At 39.2% G+C, this 21,747-nt stretch overlaps 1 long non-coding RNA gene and 1 pseudogene across 2 annotated transcripts in view; both read right to left on the bottom strand.

Moving 5' to 3' along the window:
- The window catches only part of LOC134728444 (uncharacterized), a 203,453-nt gene that overhangs the window by 31,184 nt on the left and 150,522 nt on the right, over positions 1 to 21,747 (bottom strand). For both annotated transcript variants that reach the window (XR_010108844.1, XR_010108843.1), the window contains exon 2: positions 2,009 to 2,070. This is a non-coding gene — a long non-coding RNA (uncharacterized LOC134728444). The remainder of the gene's footprint in view (positions 1 to 2,008; positions 2,071 to 21,747) is intronic.
- Positions 11,147 to 20,221, bottom strand: LOC100983733 (leucine-rich repeat-containing protein 34-like; annotated as a pseudogene).

Below are 21,747 nucleotides of genomic sequence, written 5' to 3' on the forward strand. Positions count from 1 at the left end.
TCCCAACACTTTGGGTGACCGAGGCAGAAGAATTGCTTGAGGCCAGGGGTTCGAGGCCAGCCTGGGAACCCAGGGGTTTGAGGCCAGCCTGGGAACCCTATCTCTATAGTTAAAAAAACGCACGCGCTCGGGCGAGAGAGAGCGAGCGAGAGAGAAATGATACATTTGCAATTTTGATATCTATGTGATTAAATGGCATGAGAAATAAACAATTGTAGAAGTTTAAGGAAAAGATTATCTTACAGATTATTCTATATCAATATTTACAGAAAATTTTTTCAGCTACATTGAATACCTTTTTTACTATTTTTTTTTTTTTTTTTTTGAGTTAGAGTTTCGCTCTTGTTGCCCAGGCTGGAGTGAAATGGCGCAACCTCGGCTCACGCAAACTTCCGCCTCCCAGGGTCAAGGGATTCTCCTGCCTCAGCCTCCCAAGTAGCTGGGATTACAGGCACCCGCCACCATGCCCAGCTAATTTTTTGTATTTTCAGTAGAGACAGGGTTTCACTATTTTGGTCAGGCTGGTCTCGAACTCCTGACCTCAGGTGATCCACCCACCTTGGCCTCCCAAAGTGCTGAGATTACAGGTGTAAGCCACTTGGCCTGGCCTTTTTACTTTTAAGATAATCTATTTTTCCTTTCACTATGACGAGTCTAAGTGTAGATTATTTTATTTTAAACTTCAGTGTACACTATGATTTTCAAGATTTATGACATTTTTAAATTCTAGAATATCCTATTTATTATCTGTTCAAATAGTAGCTCTCATCATACAATTTCTTCTCTTTTTTCCTTTGTTTTAAAGGGTACAAATGAACATCCAGATAAAGAGGTCCTGAACTTCTGCCAATACTGTAGGTATCTTTAGATATGTGGATGCTTAATAAGCACACTGAGATGATCTAAGAATGGAGAGCAAACTTCTTTTTTTCTTTTAATTAAAGAACTTTTCTTACGCCAGGTACAGTGGCTCATGCCTGTAATCCCAGCACTTTGGGAGGCTGAGGTGGGTGAATCACTTGAGGCCAGGAGTTCGAGACCAGCCTGGGCAACATGGTGAAACCCTGCCTCTATGAAAAAAATAAAAATCAGCCAGGTGTGGTGGTTCACACCTGTAGTCCCAGCTACTCATGAGACTAAGGTGGGTAGATCAGTTGAGCCCAGGAGGCTTTTTTAGAGACAGGATCTCCCTCTGTCACCCAGGCTGGAGTGCAGTGGTGGGATCATAGCTCACTGCAGCCTCAAACCTCTGGGCTCAAGCAATCCTCCTGCCTCAGCCTCCTGATTACCTAGGACTACAGATGCATGCTACCACGCCCAGCTAATTTTCAAATTTTTGGTAGAGACAGGGTATTGCTATGTTTACAAGGCTTCCTGTATATTTCTTAAGGTAAACTGTTGTAGAAAAGATACTCCACCAAATAATGACTTAAAATGTAAGTATTTCGTTTTCTCATATGTAATCCTGAGGTTATTGGACCAAGTTTTCCGGCTGGTTCTGCTCTATATGGTCATTAATTGGCCCTGATTTTTTCCATCCTGTCTCTTCATCATTGCCTAGGTCAAGAATTCTTAGTCATTTTTGGCCGGGCGCGGTGGCTCAGGCCTGTAATCCCAGCACTTTGGGAGGCCAAAGCGGGCGGATCACCTGAGGTCAGGAGTTCGTGACCAGCCTCAACATGGTCTCTACTAAAAATACAAAATTAGCCAGGCGTGGTGGTGCATGTCTGTAATCCCAGCTACCCGGGAGGCTGAGGCAGGAGAATTGCTTGAACCTAGGAGGCGGAGGTTGCGGTGAGCCGAGATCGCGCCATTGCACTCCAGCCTGGGCAACAAGAACGAAGCTCCGTCTCAAAAGAAAATAATAATCCTTAGTCATTTTTGTGCTGTGGACTCCGTTGGCCCTCTAGTTAAGTGTATGGACTCTCAGAATAACTTTTAATGCATAAAATGAAATACACTGGAATCAAAAGAACGATGAATAATAGCCATTGTGTGATTTGATTACCTTCTATGATTCGCCATCTTTAGTTGTTGTTTAATCTCTACTTTTTGGGAGAGTTTGATCTTCTGCAACAGAAAACAGACAGAAATTGCTACTGGGTGTGGAGTTCAGTCATAACAAAAACTTAAAAATACACAGCAATGGCTTCTGGACTAGGTGGTGGACAGAGAATGGAAGGATGCAAGGAGACTGTTGGAGGAGGCTGGAAAAACTGTGAGGATTGTGTAAGTAAAGACTGGAGAAATAGCAAAAACAGCATTAGAGGAGGCTGGAGAGGCAATGAGGCAATTATTGGAAACTAGAAAAAGGGAACCCAGAGTATGCAGTAGCAGAAAAATTATCAAGCTTGTAATCTGTAGAAACTGATTTAAGCATGATTTATCCAACAGCTATTTATTGAAAATCTATGATGTGCCAGACACTGTGATAGGAGCTAAGAGACAACGTTAGCGTTGCAAGAAAACTTAATTTTACCAGTTAATAATTTTCATAATATTGTTGTAAATATTGGTAGCTTCTAGTAATTAAATGTAGTTGGGGTCCACCTCCCTCCCCAAATTTCCAAAAGCCTTGATATCAGTGTATTGTTAAGTGGTATCTTATAATAAACGTAAGTCATAGACCAAATTCTAACAAACATATTCACTAGAATATCATTTTAATATACACAGAAATTATAGTCCTTCCATGACAAAATATAGCATAATTCTATTAAGAAGTACATAGTAAAGGTCGAGGGCAGTGGCTCAAGCCTGTAATCCCAGCACTTTGGGAGGCTGAGGTGAGCGGATCATGAGGTCAAGAGATCTAGACCATCCTGGCCAACATGATGAAAACTCGTCTCTACTAAAAATACAAAAATTAGCTTCGCGTGGTGGCGCTCGCCTATAGTCCCAGCCACTTGGGAGCCTTAGGCAGGAGAATTGTTTGAACCTGGGAGGCAGAGGTTGCAGTGAGCTGAGATCGTGCCACTGCACTCCAGCCTGGCGACAGAGTGAGACTCCATCTCCAAAAAAAAAAAAAAAGAAATAGTAAGATGATGAAGCAGACAAAAATCATAGTATTAATATTTTTGCAGTAGGTTTGAGAATAAGTTGTTTGTTGTTGATATATTTTACTGTTTTATGTTTTAAGAAGTTTGGTATATTTAATATCTTATAGATTACTTTTATGATTCCAATATAAAATGTCTCATTTATTCAGACTTGCAATTTCAAGTTGCAAGGTATAAGGCAATGTTATTAATTTTATAAACGGTATTTTAACCCCTAAAATAAGTTGAGATTCAATATTAATATGTATACATATTTAATTTGCCAGATTTATAAGTCATATACATTCTTGGGAAATTTTGTCAAATGGACAATTTAAACATTTAACTAAAATTGTAAATGAAACCAAATGTAAATCAAAGTCCTCATAAAAGTAACTGTTAAAATTTGTCAGATTTATAAATTAATAATTTGATTCATAACTTAAAAGCTTAAGAAGGAATAGGTTTTTGAATTTGTAACATTAATAAATCAAATATGAATTTAATAACCTCAAGTAATATTTCCCTGAGTCATTCTCAAGAACATCAAAATATTGTCCTTGACAATCAGGGCGAGTCCAGAGTAAAGTGAAAGTGAGTTTATTAAGAAGTAAAGGAATAGTAAGAATGGTTACTACATAGACAGAGCAGGGCATTCAAGAGCAGACAAAGCAAGAGGAGGAACACATCCACCTTAGGTAGAGGCTTGTTTATATATAATATAAAAAGAAAAAAATGGGGAACACACCAATGGGGAGATGTGCTGTCCTACAAGGGCGTGTAACAAAGGATTGTTCATCTTTGTGTAACTACTGTCTTCTGCAGTAATATATATTATCTTTTTCTTTTTCTTTTCTTTTTTTTTGAGTCAGGGTCTTGCTCTGTTGCCCAGACAGGAGTGTAGTGATGCCATCTTGGCTCACTGCAGCCTCTGCCTCCTGGGCTCTAGTGATCCTCCCATCTGAGCCTCACAAGCAGCTGGGACCACAGGCGTGCGCCACCATGCCGGGCTAATATTTGTGTTTTTGGTAAAGAAAGCGTTTTGTCATATTGCCCAGGCTGGTCTCTAACTCATGAACTCAAGTGATCCGCCCTCCCAAAGTGCTGGGATTACAGGTGTGAGCCATCACTCCTGGCCTGTATTATCTTTAAAGTGAAACTTACTCTTAAACTAAGAATGCTTTTGTTCTTAAGATATGGGACCTCAGGACATTTCCCAAGTTTGTTATTTTCTGTGTCTGTTAAGTCCTGAGTCTGTTCGGTAAACATTATTAACTTGTTTCCTTAACTGTACATATCCTGTTGACTAAGAATGCCTAACCTGGGAATGCTGCCCAGTAGGTCTCAGCCTCATGTTACCCAGCCCTTATTCAAGATGGAGTCACTCTGGTTCAAATGCCTTTGACAACAGCTTTCATTGAAAAGGAATACGATACTATCATATGTGTGTGTGTGTGTGTGTGTGTTCTTTGGCCTTGTTTTTCTATTTAATTTAATAGCTAAAATTTACAATTCTAAAATTTAATTTGAGTGTTTAAGCATTTTAAGTAATACACTGCTAAAGAGAGAGGGTGTTTTTTTTTTTTCATTTTTCAGTATTGCACTTCAAGAATTGTCCAAAAGTGACCCAGAGAACTCACTGTAGGCTTCTCAGACAATTAACAGCTCCCTCTCCCAGTGGATAGGGATGCAATGAACTTAGCTGTCCATAAGCTGGTGGTTTCTTATTCCCTAGCAGGAAGGTTACAATTTCCCATGGGCCCCAAGATCTCCAGGAGGGAGTGGATCTAGGATTTTCTGGGGCCTAAAGTTTATTTATGTCTCTTTTTGCTGATCCTTCTTTTTTTTTTTGAGACAGTCTTGATCTGTTGTCCAGCCTGGGGTACAGTGGTGTGATCTTGGCTCACTGCAACCTCTGCCTCCCAGGCTCAAGTCATTCTCCTGCCTCAGCCTCCCAAGTAACTGGCACTACAGGTGTGCACCACCACGCCCGGCTAATTTTTTTGTATTTTTAGTAGAGATGCGGTTTCACCATGTTGGCCAGGCTGGTCTCGAACTCCTGACCTCAAGTGATCTGGCTGCCTTGGCCTCCCAAAATGCTGGGATTACAGGCATGAGCCACCATGCCCAGCCTGATCCTTCATTTTTTATTTCTCAGATAAATCTTATTCCTTAATCCATACCAGGTGACACAGTAGAATTTATCTTTGCCTTCTTCATCTTAAGTGCTACTATTTGTGTGTTGATTCAGTGCTATTAATTTACCTCCGTTTCACATGTAGCTATGGGGGAAATTAATTTGAAATTTTATTCTGGACAAATGCAATGGAACAGTAAGATATAACTCTGTAGTCACAATTATGTGTAAGTGGAATGTAAGAAAGATTAGAAAAATATTTAAAATTAGAAAATTTCATTCCTATCAGCAAATTATGACAGATCTAAAAAATATCTTAGGAATGAAAGTGTCTATTGCTACAAATTATGTGTTTTTACATTATACAATTGAGTAACATAGGCTTAAACTTCCCAGGTCCAATTATATGTGGATTTTCTTCCACTTCTGCCACCTCTAAGACAGCAAGACTAACCCCTCCTCTTCCACCTACTCCTTACTCAATGTGAACACAACCAAGTTGAAGACTTTAATGATGATCAAATTCTACTTAATATTATACATAGTAAACATATTTTCTCTTTCTTATGATTTTCTTCATTTTTTTCTCTATCTTACTTTATTGTAAGAATACATTATATAATACATATAACATGCAAAAAATGTGTTAATTAAATGTTTATGTTATCAGTAGGGCTTCTGGCCAACAGTAGGCTACTACTAGTTAAGTTTCAGGGGAGTTATACATGGATTTTCAACTGCAAGTGGGGTCAATGCACCAACTCACACTTTTCAAGAGTCAACGGTATAGCCCCCCCCCTTTTTTTTGATGGAGTCTTGCTCAGTCACCCTGGCTGGAGTGCAGTGGCACATACTCGGCTCATTGCAACCTTTGCCTCCTGGGTTCAAGCAACTCTCTAGCCTCACAGCCACGGCCTCCTGAGTAGCTGGGATTATAGGTGCCTGCCACCACGCCTGGCTAATTTTTGTGTTTTTTAGTAGAGATGGGGTTTTGCCTTGTTGGTTAGGCTGGCCTCGAACTCCTGACCTCAGGTGATCCTCTCACCTCGGCCTCCCAAGTCTGAGATTACAGGTGTGAGCCATTGTGCCTGGCCTGGTATAGCCTTTTTGCACTTATGCAATTAACTTGCCTTTATTATTGAATACAAGATCGTAGCTGAGACTACAGGCATATGCCACCATATTCAGCTAATTTTTATATTTTTAGTAGAGATGGAGTTTCACTGTGTTGGCCAGGCTGGTCAGGAACTCCTGACCTCAAGTGATTACCTACCTCGGTCTCCCAAAGTGCTGAGATTACAGGTGTGAGCCACTGTGCTCAGCCCTCTGACTCTTATATAGTGTGACTGGTGCTTTTGTGAAGAATATGTTTTTTACTAACATGGTGTTTTAGCATATTTTTCATAACATTTCTCTTTTTGAGGGCTGCATTTAATTACTTAGAGTTGTTGACTTCATCAACTGCACCTTTTCTAGACAATGTATAATCATATAATATGTACTCTTTTGTGTCTGGTCTTTTATTCAGCAAAATTTTTTTGTGATTCATCCATATTGAGACGTGCATCCATAATTCCCTTTTATTTCTGAATAGTGTTACTTTGAAAGACTATGTCACACTACAGTTTGTTTATCCATTTACCTACTAATGGACATGTGGGTTGGATCCAGTTTCTAGCTATTATGAATAAAATAGCTACACATATTCTGATTCAAGTACTTTAGCAGTGGTGAAAATATTCCAAATCTTCAAAGTGATGGGCATTACATAACTACATACATTTATAAAATCTCATATAACCGTGTACCTAAAAGGGATGATTTTTACTGGGTGTAAATTTTACATTAATAAACTTGACTTTAATAATATATGCATATGTATGTGTGTGTGTCTATCTAAAAGAAGCATAGCACTAAGGAAAAAATGGTGGTTACTAAATTAAGAAACTTATGAGGCATAAACGCACTTGGAATTGGTTGCAATACATACATAATTGATAATTGTGTACAAACAAGTTGCTATATTCTACCAATAGAAATATGTAGTTATCAAAAAATTGTGGTTATGTCTGGGTGTGGTGGCTCATGCCTGTAACCCTAGCACTTTGGGAGGCCAAGGCAGGAGGATCACTTCAGCTTAGAAGTTTGAAACCAATGTGAGCAACATAGTGAGACACTGTCTCTATTTCTATTTTTTATTGTAGTTATAAAAGATAAATATCTATATTTATCTGTCCACCTATCTATCTATCCATCTCTCTCTCTATCTATCCATTCAGAAAAACTGACTACACAACTTTTGTTATCGGGAGGCAGAGGCAGGAGAATCACTTGAACCAGGGAGGTGGAGGTTGCAGTGAACCGAGATCGCACCATTGCACTCCAGCCTGGGCGATAGAGCCAGACTTCATCTCAAAAAAAAAAAAAAAAACTATTGTTATAAAGTTGATATTGGGCCAGGTGCAGTGATTCATGCCTATAATCCCAGCCGAGGCTGGAGGATCACCTGAGGCCAGGAGTTCGAGACCAGCCTAGGCAACACGGTGAAATCCCATCTCTACTAAAAATACAAAAATTAGCCAGGCATGGTGACACATGCCTGTAGTCCTAGCTACTTGGGAGGCTGAGGCACGAGAATTGCTTGAACCTGGGAGGCAGAGGTTACAGTGAGCTGAGATCGCACCAGTGCACTACAGCATGGGTGACAGAGCAAGATAAAAAAAAATAAAGCTGATATTGAATACAGCAACCAAAAACTTTAGCATTACAGTATGTACTTTCTCTTTGTTCTCAAATATCGATAAGATTTTTAAAATGAGCCTTTTAATAATTATTTTGTGAACCAATCTAAGTGTTTTATAATGGTATTGAAATTTTGCAAACTAGTACTCTCTATTTGGGTTTAATTTTGTTCAAAATCAGTTGCAAAATTTAATTAAAACATTGGAGCATCAAAAGACTTCAGCTTTTTAAGTTTTAGCAAATTCTGATTATTAAAACTAAGCTTTCAAACAGGAAGACATTAAAATTACCTCTATGAAAGCAAAGAAAAAAAAGAACATTTAACGAGAATGTAAAATTAACAAAAATTGAATTCCATCATAATAGATTCATTCTTTGAATATATTTTATAATGGAAAGAGTGAAATTGATAAATCCAATAATTTTGCTGCAACTACATTTGATAAATTATTCTTACAAACCCTAGAGACAACTTAAGATGGTTTATCTTGAAAAAAAAATCTTTTTTAAAAAAAGATACTATGGACCAGGCATGGTGGCTCACGCCTGTAATCCCCAGCACTTCGGAAGGCCAAGGCAAAAGGATTGCTTGAGGCCAGAAACCTGACACCAGCCTGGGCAACGTAGTGAGACCCCATCTCTACACACACACACACACACACACACACACACACACACACACACAAAAGATAATATGAATGGAGGTTAAAAATCTTTACTTCTGAAAATATTTGAGCCCAAAGTATTTTACATATCAATAAAAAAATAAAATTTAGAATATTTTCCATTTAGCAGAATTTTCTCTGAATTTCCCAAGTACCTCAGAATCTGTAGAAAGAATATTTTCTGTATTAAAAATATTATGGTCTAGAAGAACAAATTTGTAGGACTTACTGATTTCAAGACTTACTCTAAAGCTACAAAAATTAAGAAAGTATGTATTGGCATTCACACTTTCTTAATTTTTGTAGCTTTATAGTAAATCTTGGCATTCATTATATGAATATATGGAATATACATAGAATAAATATGTATGTATATGGAGTATATATAGAATATATATGATATATGACATGTGCATATATACACATATATATAGAATATACACATATATATTCTATATATACTCCATATATGGTATGCATATATATACATATATTCTATATATATTCCATATATTTATATAACTTATATATTTATATATATGGAATATAGATGTAAGCAGAATAAAAGGCAGAAATAGAACTATACACATACATGGCCAATTGATTTTCGACAAAGATGCCAAGGTATTTCAATGTGAAAGGAATAATCTTTTTCAACAAATGATACTGGAAGAACTGGTTATTCAGAAATTCTATAGTTTGGATATGGGTTTGTTTGTCCCCAGCAAATCTCATGTTGAAATTTGATCCCCAAGGTTGGAGGTGGCCTAATGGGAAGTATTTGAGTCATGGGGCAGATCCCTCATGAATAGATTAGTGCCCTTCCTTGGGGGTAAGTGAGTTCTCACTCTATTAATTCCTAAGAAAGCTGGTTCTTAAAGAGAGCCTGGTACCTTATCCCTCTCTCTCTTTCCTCCTGTCTTTCTATGTGATCTCCGCAACACCAGCTCCCTTTCACCTTCCGCCATGAATGGAAGTAGCCTGAGGTCCACACCAGATGCAGATGTTGGTGCCATGTTTCTTGTACAGCCTGTAGAACCATAAGCAAAAGAAACCTCTTTTCTTTATAAATTTCCCAGTCTCAGGTATTTCTTCACAGGAACACAAAACAGATTAAGACAAGAGGGAAAAAAAATGAAGCTTAATCCTTAATCTTCATTTCACAAAACTTAACTTGAAATGGGTCACAGAATTAAATGTAAATGTTAAAAGTTATAAAAATTTGTGACCTTGGCATAGGTAAAGATTTCTTAGATAGAACATAAAAAGCATGTGCTATAAAAGAAATAAATGAATACATAGGACTTTATCAAAATGAGAACTCTTGCTCTGAAAAATACAACCAAGAAAATGAAAGGTGAGTCACAGAGAAAATATTTGTCGTACATGTATATACTGATAAAGAGCTTATATCCAAAACTCTTACAATTCACAAAGACAAAGAAACCAGTTCTTAAAACTGAGCAAAAAGCCAGGCATGGTAGCACACGTCTGTTGTCCCAGCTGCTCAGCAGGCTGAGGTTGGGGGATTGCTTAAGGCTAGGAGTCTGAGGCTGTAGTGCACTATCCTCACACCTGTGAATAACTACTGCACTCCAGCCTGGGCAATATAGTAAGACTCCAGCTTTAAGAAAAAAAAAAACCTGAGCAAAAGATCTGAAAGGACACTTTACAAAAGAAAATATATGAATAGCAAAAAAAGAAAACAAAAAAAGTCCATTATCTTAAGTCATCATGGAAACGCAAATTTAAATCACAATAAGATACCACTGCCCATCCATTAGAGTGGCTAATATTAAAAAGACTGATAACATCAAATGTTGGGGAGAACGTGAATCTACTAGGACTCATGGATTGCTGATGAGAACGCAAATGGTATGGGAATTTTGGAAAATACTTTAACAATTTCTTATAAAGTTAAACATATAGTTCAACCCAGCAATTCCACTCCTAGGTTTATCCAAAGGAAATGAAAACACATATCCACGTAAGTATTTAAATCTGAGTATTTATAGCAACTTTATTTATAATAGCCCCAAACTGAATCCAACCCAAATGTCTATCAATAGGTGAATGGACAAACAAATTTGTTTCTTTTTATTAAGCAGTATGCCATTGTGTGGATGTAACATATATATGTATATATATATATGTATATATATATGTATATATATATGTGTGTATATATATATATATATTTTTTTTTTTTTTTCATTCACAAGCCAAAGAACATTTTGGTTATTTCCAATTTGGGCCTACTATAAATAAAGGTGCTATAAATATTCATGCAGAAATCTTTGTATGAATATAAGTTTTCATTTATTTTGGGTAATCACATAGGACTGGGATTGCTGGGTTAATGGTATATTTAGCTTTATAAGAAACTGCCAAACTGTTTTCCAAAATGGTTGTATTATTTGGATCTCCATTAGCAATGTATGGGAGTTCTAGTTGCTCTGTATTTTAGCCAGCATTTTATATTTTCATTTTTTTGTTTTTTTTTTAAATTTTAGGTGTTGTTATGAACTCAATTGTGTCCTCCTCAAAATACATATGCTGAAATCTTAACCCTCAATGTGACTGTATTTAGAGATAGGGCCTTTCAGGAGGTAATTTAGGTTAAATGACATCACATGGGTGGGGCTGTAATCCAACAGAACTGGCATCTTTATAAGAGGAAGAAACACCAGGAATTCACGTGCACAGAGGAAAGGCCACGTGAGGCCACAGCAAGAAGGCACCACCTGTAAGCCAGGAAAAGAGGCCTCCCTAGAAACCAACATACTGGTTCTTAATTTTGGACTTCCAGCCTCCAGAAATGTGAGAAAATAAATTCCTGTTGCAGTCCATTCTGTGGTATTCTGTTGTGATAGCCAAGCAGACTAGTGCAGATTGTATAGTGTTATCTCACTGTGGTTTTCATTTGTACTTCTCTAGTGATTAATGATATTGAACATCTTTTCATGTGCTTATTTGCATCTTTAGCTCTTTTTATGAAGTATGTGTCTGCACAAAATTCATAACTTTGTGCAGTACCAAAACCAATTCTAAGTACACTTTGCTCCACAGATTTCTTAATTCATTAGGATCATTGTCTTTACCATGATTCTGTGACTCACCAGCGTCTGTGTTTGGATGAATAATTTTTGCAAAAATTATGTTTCAGTGCTGAAAGCTTTCTTTTTCCCACAATGGACAGTTATACAAACTTTAATATAGTGATTACCTTTTATACATTTGATAAAAGTAACTTGTTTTAATTTATGAAAGAAAAATTTAATAAGCTATAAAAATCTCTGTGAAAGCAATAAGACAAATGTATAAAAATGATTTTATTTAGCTGAGTGTGGTGGCACGTGCCTGTAATCCCAGCTACTCAAGAGACCAAGGGAGGAGAATCGCTTGAACCCTGGAGGCAGAGGTTTCAGTGAGTCAAGATTGTGCCACTGTACTCCAGCCTGGGCAACAGATTGAGACTCCTTCTCAAAAAAAAAAAAATGATTTTATATCTTCTTTTTCCTAGGTGTTGACTTACTGGAACAAGAGCAAAATCTGTATTAGATGAGAGACTCTAAACTTCTCCATAAGTTGGAGTTCAATAATAATGTTTTTTAAGGTCATTGGAGACTTCTGTGAGCATCCATCCACCACAAATAACTCCACATCTGTGTTATCTGCTTTTGTTTATTTATTTATTTATTTGTGAGACAGAGTCTCACTCTGTCGCCCAGGTGGAGTATAGTGGTGTGATCTCAGCTCACTTCAACCTCCACCTCCTGGGTTCAAGCAATTCTTGTGCCTCAGCCTCCCGAGTAGGTGGGACTACAGGTGTGTGCCACCATGACCAGCTAATTTCTGTATTTTCAGTAGAGACAGAGTTTCCCCATATTGGCCAGCCTGGTCTCGAACTCCTGGCCTCAAGTGATCTGCCTGTCTCGGCCTCCCAAAGTGCTGGGATTACAGGCATGAACCAGTTCACCTGGCCTATTGTCTGTTTTTAGATGGCCTATTTGAATTATGTCTGAACATGATACACCTGTAGCCTCATCAAATTTGTTTTTGTTTTGTTTTGTTTTTGAGACAGGGTCTCACGTTGCTCAGTCTGGAGTGCAGTGGCACCATCGCAGCTCACTTCCAGCCTTGACCTCCCTGGGCTCAGGTGATCCTACCACCTCAGCCACCCAAGTAGGACTACAGGCACACACTACCATGGCCAGCTAATTTTTGCAATCTTTTTGTAGAGATGGGGTCTTGCTATGTTGCCCAGGCTAAATTTGTTTCTCCAAATGTAGATATTAGAAAATGTGGGATTCGTTTTCATTGATTGTGAAAGTGCAAGTCCTTCTCTATGTTGTTGCTGACTACTGACAATGCTTTAAAACTCCCATTGTGTAAAGTAAGAATTTCTTGGAGATACTTAGCTCCTGCATTTTCTATTCTGTTAAAAGAAAAATCTACTGCTTCTAGGGTAATATTGCTTTTACATGAGCTAGATACATAATTCCATCCTGAGATATTTGATTGCAGCTGACATCAAGGTAGCATAGGCTACTGTTAAGATACATTGAATAACATGTAATTGTTGTATACTACAGTTTTTTATATTATGCTTACACATGTGTAGTTGAACAAGGCAGTTATTTTCTTTCAACATATGGCCTACGTGGGCTGTGGACTCTTTCTGTTTGCCATACTGCATAGGTCAGTTTAGGTTTATTCCCTTAATTGCTTTGTTTTGAGTTAGTATCGTAGCAAATGCTATCACACTTGCATTCCCAGATCACAGTAACCCAGACCTACTTTCTCTAAGGATGAATTAATTTGCAGCATTGCAGCAAAAAATATTCCACTCTTATTTTTAATCTTGTTTCCAGTCATTCTTAGGTATTTCAGAGTTGTGTTCTCATTTAGTGCTTTGCCAGTCAATTCTCCACCTTGGCTGGGAGCAGTGGCTCATGCCTGTAATGCCAGCACTTTGTGAGGCCGAGGCAGGTGGATCACCTAAGGTCAGGAGTTCAATACCAGCCTGGCCAGCATGGTGAAACCCTGTCTCTACTGAAAATACAAAAATTAGCCAGGGATGGTGGCGCATGCCTGTAATCCCAGCTACTCGAGAGGCTAAGGAAGGAGAATTGCTTGAACCCGGGAGGTGGAGGTTGCAGTGATCCAAGATTATACCGCTACAGTCCAGCCTGGGCAACAGAGCAAATCTCTGTTAAAAAAAAAAAAAGAAAGAAAAATTCTCCTCCTTCAGGCCCAGTATCATCAAACATAAGGTTTAAGTAAATGAGATTAAGTTATTTCTGAAGCAGTTTTACACTATAGTATGTGCCAACATCACTTATGAGGTTATATCTAACATCCAAACTCAATATATAACTGATTATTTAAAAAAAAAAAAGAACTGAGATTGTGCAGTAGCACTATCATAGTTCACTGAAGCCTTGAACCCCTGGGCTCAAGTGATCCTCCTGCCTTGGCCTCCCAAATTTCTGAGATTACGGGCATGAGCCACTGCACCCAGGCTAGTTAACTATTTAAAATTCTAGAAAGAGGCCAGGTGCGGTGGCTCAAGCCTGTAATCCCAGCACTTTGGGAGGCCGAGGCGGGCAGATCACGAGGTCAGGGGATCGAGACCATCCTGGTGAACATGGTGAAACCCCTTCTCTACTGAAAATACAAAAAATTAGCCGGGTGTGGTGGCAGGTGCCTGTAGTCCCAGCTACTTGGGAGGCTGAAACAGGAGAATGGTGTGAACCTGGGAGGCAGAGCTTGCAGTGAGCCGAGATCACGCCACTGCACTCTAGCCTGGGTGACAAAGTGAGACTCTGTCTCAAAAAAAAAAAAAAAATTTTAGAATGAATCCAAAAATCTTCACCTGTTACTCTTTTTACTGTCAATAAGTAATTATTAACAGAAATGTTTAATGTGCTTCCTTCTTCTAGTTACGCCCACTGGGGCCAATGCCAGAGTTGTGACCAGAATGGGGGCCAGAGGGGATGAACCAGCCAGGGCAGAGGCAGCATCCTACCAGCTGCTCCACGTACTCCTCTCACCCCACAGGCTGCAGCAGCTGTGCCACCATTCAATGCTAAAAGTTTTTGTTGTTGTTGTTGTTGTGTTTTTGTTTGTTTGTTTGTTTGTTTGTTTGAGACAGGGTCTTGCTCTGCAGCCCAGGCTGGAGTGCAGTAGCATGACCACGGCTCACTGTAGCCTCAACCTCCCCAGTTCAAGTGATCCTCCCAGCTCAGCCTCCCAAGTAGCTGGGACTATAGGTGCACACCACCATTCCTAATTTTTTAATTTTTTGTAGAGATGAAGTCTCACTGTGTTGTCTAGGCTGGTCTTGAATTTCTGGGCTCAAGTGATCCTCCCACCTTGGCCTCCCAAAGTACTGGGATTATAGGCGTGAGCCACCACACCCAGCCCTGAAAGATTTTTAAACGGAATTTACAAAAGCCTTTACAATAATGTTAGATATTTCACTTTAGGCAGAATAATGGCCTTCCAAAAGATTTGTTTTGATTCTAAAAATTGGATGAAGAAACTCTATTACTGAAATTAACTGATATTCTATTTTAAGTATCTGATAACACTGGAAAAAAAACAGCCACCATTTAACTGTTTGCAAAGCCTTTCCTTCTGCTAATGGAGCCAACACCTTAATAGCTATTGCTTCACTTTTCATGTGCACAAAAGAAGTTTCAATAAAAATGGGCAAAATTAATTGAAACATTGATCTAATCCAAAGGTGTGCTTCACAAAGTGATATGTAAATAGGCTTTATACATCTTCATATTTTAAATTTTTGTCTCTGGGTACAGTCTTTTAAAATTAAGTATTCACTTTTAAAGTAGAAGCCAATGTTTCTTTAACTGATTTGTTTATTTTGGATTTTCAGTAGTCAGTGATATTACTATGGTCCCTATGGTGGATGTAAATAGTGGCAAACATGCTGTTCAAATAACACGTCCACCATTAATGTTCTTAAGAAATGGAAACACAGTAATTTTTTCATTAAACATGTATGTTATGGGTCGAATTGTGCCCCACCCCACCCCCACAAATTTGTATATTAAAGTCCTAGCACCAGTATTGCAGAATATGATCTTATTTGGGAATAGGGTCATTTTAGGCTTAATTAGTTAAGATGAGGTAATACCGGAGTAGAGTGCCCCTCTAATCCAATGTGACCGTGTCCTTACAAAAAGTAATTATGTGACAGTGTCCTTACAAAAAGGGAGAAATTTGGACACAGTCATGAACACAAGGGAAATGCCATGTGAAAATAATGGCAGAGAATTGGGATGATAGTTTTGCAAGCCATGGACTGCCAAAGTTTGCCAGCAATTCACCAGAAGCTAGGGTAGAGGCATGGAACAGATTCTCTTTCATAGCCCTCAGAAGGAACCAATCCCACTGACACCTTGATTTTGGACTTCCAGCCTTCAGAACTGTGAGACAATGAATTTATGTTCTTTAAGCCACCCACATTGTGGGTACTTTGTTACAGCAACCTTAACAGACTAATACAATTGCTTACATTATTTTTAAGTACATTATTGCTAAAAAGGCTTATTATAAAATAAAAATGCATTACCACTCAATAGTATAACTAAGCCATTTTATATGTGAATTGTGCAATGAATGACAAAACATAGTACTAAAAATTCCTGGCCAGGTGTGGTGGCTCACGCCTGTGATACCAGCACTTTGGGAGGCTGAGGTGGGCAGATCACCTCAGGTCAGGAGTTCAAGACCAGCCTGACCAAGATGGAGAAATCCCGTCTCTACTAAAAATACAAAATTAGCTGGGCGTGGTCATGCATGCCTGTAGTCCCAGCTACTCAGGAGGCTGAGACAGGAGAATCACTTGACCCCAGGAGGCGGAGGTTGCAATGAGCCCAGATCGCAGCATTGCACTTCAGCCTGGGCAACAAGAGCGAAACTTCATTTCAAAAAAAAAAAAAAAAATTCCCAGACTTCTCAATATACTTTTATAGTAGGACTGTGCCACCTTTATTCCCTGCATGTATCTCATGTACCTCTAACCAATGTACTTCCAACCAACAATTTATTATATTTCTCACTCATCTCCAGGGACTGGCAGACTGGTGGATATGTGCATCTTGCAAGCTAAAACACATGCCAGGCACAGGTCATGGCACAACTGGCTGATAAACCAAGTGGCTGGAAGGAACAGCTGTGTTAATTAATTACTTCACTCACTGCCACCTGAGACCAACTTCAGCTGATCCTCACTGCTCATGTCCAAGTGAACTTTTCTATATTCACAGATTCCCTGAATGGGTATCTTCAAAATGGAGCATAAGTTATTTTATGTCTGGAAAGGGCTGGGGAAAGACTGATAACCTGATCACATTTAAGATTTAACATGTGCGTAGCTGAAGTCTCTGTTTGGTGCACTTACATCTCTCATACTACTAGAAGACACCATGACAGAAGCTGGAAGTATAAAGTGAAGGCTTACCAAAATCATCTCAGATTATTAAAATGCATCTATTGCATTATTATATTTTATTTAAAATGATAATCCTATTTTATTTAAAATGAAAAATCCAGGAAGATGCTAAAGTGAGCGGGCAGTAGGATATGTGGTCACTTTTTTTTTTTTTTAGACACAGTCTCACTCTGTCACCCAGGCTGGAGTGCAGTGGTGCAATCATGGCTCACTGCAGTCTTGATCTCCCAGGCTCAGGTGATCCTCCCACCTCAGCCTCCCAAGTAGCTGGGACTACAAGTGCGTGTCACCACAGCCAGCTAATTTTTGTATTTTTTGTAGATACAGTGTTTTGTCATGTTGCTCAGGCTGGTCTTGAACTCCTGGGCTCAAGCCATTTGCCCACCTCAGCCTCCCAAAGTGCTGGGATAACAGAGGTGAGCCACTGCATTCCACCTGTGGGCACCTATTTCATAAGGCTTTATGGTAGATTGTTTCCATAATCGTTCCAAGTGAAGTATGCTACCTTGTATACATACCAGTGGTATACCTAGTACCTTTGACCCACAGAACAATTTTTTTAACCAAAATTTATTGGTAATGCAAAATAAACCATCATTCTCTTTAGGCTCTATAAAGATATGAGTCCCCTGTTACTGACTTTGCCTAAAATACAGCAAGCTTTTCTAATTTATAGGCTCAAATTGGTTGTTTTCTTTTTTTTTTTCTCTCAGCCACATTTTCCTCAGTTACATCTTTGATTTTCGTTTCTGTTCCCATTGTTCTCATTTGCTCCTCAGGCAATCCTATACTTATTAAATTTGATTTTTTTTTACTCTTCTCCATCTTTATCATCTCCTTTCTCATTATTTTAAGCTGTTTTTGTGGCTTTTTCTTTTTTTAGAAAATTTTCAGATCTGCCCTCTCCATCACAAATCCCATTTTCTCAGTACTTATTCTGTTCTTTACTACTTTCAAAGTAAACTTACAAATAACAAATATAAAAGATACTTAGGTCCCACCCCCAGATATTCCAATTTAATACTCTGGAGTGTGGCCCAAGCAGGTTTTTTTTAAATTGTGGTAAAATATACATGGCATACAATTTGTCATTTTAGCCTCTTTTAAGTGTGCAATTCAGTGTCATTAAATACATTTACATTGTTGGCAACCATCACCAGCATCTATTTCCAGAAATTTTTTCATCTTCCAAGCAGATAATTTTTAACAACTCCCTCTTTGACATGAAAAAATGATTCTCAGAAATAATCATAAAATAAAATGAATCATAATAATGATCAGAAAAGAAATATAGTAAAAATGTTCTTCTATTCAACTTTTATACAATACTGCCAGTAAAAAATAAAGAGCAAATATACGCTAAAAAGCACATTGACTTATTTAATGGCTTTTCTGTCTGCCTAACCATTTGAACTTTGACTCTTTGGCTCAAGCAATCCTCCTACCTCAGCCTCCCAAAGTGCTGGGATTACAGGCATGAGTCACTGTGCCCAGCCTGATTTCTAATTTAGAATCTACTGTATAAATTCAGGAATAGGTAGTGCTATGGGGATTGGAGACAGGATCCAAGGGAGCTCAAATTATTCATAAACGTTGAAAATGTAATTTTGCAACCAACACAGGTAGCTGAGTCTATGTGTGTCGGAGGCAACTATATAATTGGAAATTCTCTGAATTAGCTACCATGTAGAATAAAACGTTTATTTAAAAAGTAATAAAAATGTGGCTAGGTGAGTGATGAAAACAACTCTCAGTGGAGAGGGGAGCTGGAAAGGGGATGGGAAGGGCAGGTCACTCTCCCCTGAGGTTAAGTCACCTCTTAACCTCACGCCTGGTGGCTCACGCCTGTAATCCTAGCACTTTGGGAGGCTGAGGCAGGCAGATCACTTGAGGTCAGGAGTTCAAAACCAGCCTGTCCAACGTGGTAAAACCCCATCTCTACTAAAAATACAAAATATTAGTGGGGCATGCTGGTGAGTGCCTGTAATCCCAGCTACTTGGGAGGCTGAGGCCGGAGAATCCCTTGAAACCAGGAGACAGAGATTGCAGTGAGCCGAGATCACACCACTGCACTCCAACCTGGGCAACAGAGCGAGACTCCATCTCATAAAAAATAATAGTCATAAAATAAAATAAAATGTAATAGTATCTGTAACAATTACTAAAACTAAACCAACAAAATAATTTTTCAGGAAGGAGTATGCTATCATTGCCATTATCTAGAATTAATGGCTCACTGTGCTAATAAAAATCAAAGTAATTTTTAGTAGGTTTTAGTACTGTTTCAAGATTCTCAATGGACAATACATCTGCTTAGTGCCTGCTCTTAAAATAGGCTGCTCTCATGGTCCCGCCCTTGGCACATCACTGGTTCATACTTGGTTAGACCCCTCCCACTGATCCAATGATAGAGGCTGGAGGAAGAGAAATTCTAGGCAGACAGGGGCGGGTCTCTGGCAAAACCCCACCTTCCAGGTGAAAAGCCTGAAACCCAGCGCCCAAAGTGAGAACTTGCATCCCTGTGTGCCTGCTCTTTCCCTCCCTATTGGTTCTTTCTGAATAATGTCTTTCTACCAATCAAATATTGCCTGTTCCAAAGCTATCTACGGCCTTCCCCACCTCATCCTGTGTCTGTAAAGACTCCAGACTCAGCTGGCAGAGGAGAGAAGTGGCCGGATGTTGGGAAGAAGCAAGTCGACTTCAGAGAAAGCAGCTGGATGTCAGAAAGAGGCAATTTGACTTCAGAAGAGAGAGACAGAGAGGTGACTTAACCTCAGGGGAGAGCAACCTGCCCTTGAGACAAAGAGAGGTGACTTAACCTCAGGGGAGAGCAACCTGCCCTTCCCATCCCCTTTCCAGCTCCCCTCTCCACTGAGAGTTGCTTTCATCACTCAATAAAATTCTCCACATTCACCATGCTTCAGTTCGTCTGTATGACCTCATTCCTTTTGGGCACCAGAAAAGAATTCAGGATGCACTAAGCACGGGTACCCAAAAAAAGCTGTCATACTGGCCCTTTGCCCTCACTGGTGGAGGGAAGCTGCCCCATGTTACACTGCTGTTTGCAGACAGCAGAGCTAAGGGAGCACTGTAACACACCCTCTGGGGCCTTGGAGTCATAGGCACTCCAACCTGGATGCTGCCGTGGGGCCTGCATGGAGTTTGCTCCTGCTGGTGCTAAAGCAGCTGGTTCCCACACTTGCTCACTTGAGCACTCCCTCCCCTGAGGAGTGGAGCACAGCAGACCCGAGAGAGTGGAGTTTGCTCCTTACGGCACCTAAGTTCTCCCACCTGTGAGGGGTTGAGCAGGGTGGGCTGAGTTAAAGGGGCACTTCTGTCGCAAGTCCTACAAAGGGGTCAAGAAAATATCCTGCAGCACCACAGTGACTCCAGGCTTGGCACTGTGATTTGCTTTGCCCTCTCTTACAGCCTTGAGGTTGCCATATAAAAAAGCCTGAGCTAGTAGGCTTCATGCTGGAGTCATCTGGCCCAACCAACAGCAGCACTAACCGCCAGGCACGTAACTGCATTTTTCAGAAAATCTAGCCCCAGTCAAGCTACCTCACGATTTCAGTCACATGAGTAATTCCCAGCAATACCAATAGAAGAATATCTCATTTGAGTCCAGCTCGAGTTGCGTTGGCCCATAAAATTATGAGCAAATAAAATGGATGATGTTTCAAGGCACTATGTTTTGGGGTTGATTTTTGTGCAGCAATAGGTAATTAATATACCATTGTAAGAAGTTTGGTTTTTATTTTGAGTGAGATGGGAAGACATTCGAATATTTCGAGCCAGAGTGACGTGATCTGACCTTTCAAGAAGATTACTCTGGTTACTATGTTGGAAAAAAAACCCACAATAACATAGGTAGCCAAAGAAAGAAGGAGGGAGACAATTTAGCAAGGTGATACGGTAAGCTAGATGAGACATGATGGTGGCAGTCGGGTAGTAGCAGTGCAGATGATGAGAAATGGTCAGAATCTGGGTTCTAAATTATGAGAAAGTTTGTTGATAGATTTAATGTGAGGTGAAAGAAAGAGAATCAAGAAGTCTCATGGATTTTTTTGCCAGATGATGACATGAGAAAAAGGGCAAAACTAGTAAGCTGGGGGAGGACAATAACATCAGGGATTCTGTTCAGGAATGTTAAGTTTAGAGATACCTATAGACATCCAGTCTGCAGGACAATGATTCTTGATTTATATATGAGATATAAACTTCAGAGTTGTGAGCATAGAAATAAGATTGAAAGCCATGAGGCTAGATGGAATTTTCTAGGGATTTAGAGCAAATTGAGAAGATCCAATAACTAAATTCTGAGACAGACACTTCAATGTTTAGAGCAGCTGTTCTCAAAGTATGATCTGTGGTCCCATGGGGTTCCCTAAGACTCTTATATGGAAACCTGGAGGTCAAAACTACATTTTCATAATCATACAAAGATATTATCTGCCTTTTTTTCTCTTTTTTTACTGTGTTAACAATCGCACTGAAATACAAAAACAATGGTGGGTAAATTGCTGTCACTTCAGCATAAATCAAAGACAGTGGTACTAAACTCAATTAGAAGTTATATGCTTCACCACTGTTGCTCTTGTAGTTAAAATGAAATGCCAACTATTGCTCTCGTAGTTTAAAATGAAAATGTAAGAATGCCTCTGAGAAGAGAGTAACCATTCC

The sequence above is a fragment of the Pan paniscus genome, chromosome 10 (assembly GCF_029289425.2).
Source record: "Pan paniscus chromosome 10, NHGRI_mPanPan1-v2.0_pri, whole genome shotgun sequence".
Classification (NCBI taxonomy): domain Eukaryota; kingdom Metazoa; phylum Chordata; class Mammalia; order Primates; family Hominidae; genus Pan; species Pan paniscus.